Raw genomic sequence first — 1,767 nt, 5'->3', positions numbered from 1 at the left:
GTGTCAGCAGCAATAGTCTCAATTTTAACAATGGTGAGGATGTCACAGCACCAGCAAGTGTTTGGTTCTATTTTGTATAGCATTTCTATGTGTGTCAGAACTAACACAACAACACCTATATTCTAAAACATATTCCACTGTTTTTAATGATCTTGAATTATAAGTGAACAAAATTGAAAATACAGTATGAGCCAGTCCTTTTTTTTTTTTTTTTCATCCTCTCAAAATATTTAAGAATTTAGTGTTTTTGTTTGATGCTCTAGAAAATACTGGACTGGTGGCATGGCACTGTAGGATCAACACCGGACTGTGAACTACAAAGTGGGCAGATAAACGCACCAGCTACTCCTTGGAAACCCTATACAGGGTTTCTATGAGTCAGAACCAACTCAATGGCACTTAACAACACTAACAACAATAGAAAATATTAAAACTAAGCAGTTGCAAATCAAAGATAGGCAAAAATGATAATCCAAGTATGCATCAACTAAATTAATGACTGTTTGTGACTGCGTATGTGTAGGGCTGTCTATTCATTGTAATGTGCCTTCTTTAGTGGATGTGACTAGTCAATTATTCTGCTCTCATTTGTTCATGTAATAAGTATATATCAGGTCTTCAAATCATCAGTTCATTCTGGTTTGAACCCCTGCTGAAAGTTTACATTTTCATTCTAATAGTACTAAATCAGAATCTATATTTAACAAGACCACAACATGATTCTTATAGATCCCTTGGTAAATGATGTATATATCACCTAGTGATCTTGTTAAATATGTGAATTCTGATTCAGTATATTTGGGGTCCTGGTTGTTGTGAAGTGCTGTAGAGTCAGTTCCAACTTATAGTGACCCTGTATAGGGATTATAGTAGCAGCTGGTGGGTTTGAACTGCCGACCTTGTGGTTCACAATCCAATGCTGATCCTACAGTGCTACGCCATGAGTCCCTATTTGGGTAGAAATGCAAATTCTCAGGAGGGGTCTAACCAGAATGAAATGGTTCAATGGCCTGATATTTATTGGGTACTTATGGATGCAACTAAATATAAGAAATTTCCCATTCTTAAGCTTTATATCTTAGATGTACACATAGAAATAATTTGAAATCTTATATGAAATATAGGAGCTCAGGTAATTTTAAGATAAGCACTGCACTGCTAACCTCAAAGTTTACGATTCAAACCCACCAGCCACTCAGAGCAAGAAAGATGATGCTTTCTGCTCCTATAAAGATTTACAGTCTGGGAAATCCTATACAAAGTCACTATGAGTCAGAACAGATTTAATGGAAATAGATTTGGCTTTGGTTTGATGTGAAATATACCAAATGAGTTTGAAATACTAAGTACATACATACAATCTCTAAATAGAGAAAAGACATTAGGAAATTACCCAGCTGAAGATACTCACACCTCAGCAAGATAATCATGAAAACTTTTCTAGATTAATCTGTGAAAGCTGTGTAAGATTTCGATGAGGATAGTGGTGGTATGCAGCAGAGTCGGTTTTGACACATAGCAACCCTATATAGGGTTTCCGAGGCTATAAGTCCTTATGGGAGCAGAAAGTCTCATCTTTCTCCCGTGGAGTGGCTGATAGTTTCAAACTTCTGACCTTGAGGTTAACAGCCCGACTCGTAACCACTACACTACAAGAATTTCTTTCAATAAGGATTGTTGTTGTTGTTGTTATGTGCCGTGGAGTCGGAACCGACTCATAGCGACCCTGTACAGGGTTTCCGAGGGTGTAAATCTTTACGGGAGTAG

The sequence above is a fragment of the Chrysochloris asiatica genome, unplaced genomic scaffold (genome assembly GCF_000296735.1).
Source record: "Chrysochloris asiatica unplaced genomic scaffold, ChrAsi1.0 scaffold00244, whole genome shotgun sequence".
In the NCBI taxonomy this organism is placed as follows: domain Eukaryota; kingdom Metazoa; phylum Chordata; class Mammalia; order Afrosoricida; family Chrysochloridae; genus Chrysochloris; species Chrysochloris asiatica.
Note: the sequence above shows the minus strand (reverse complement) of the source record.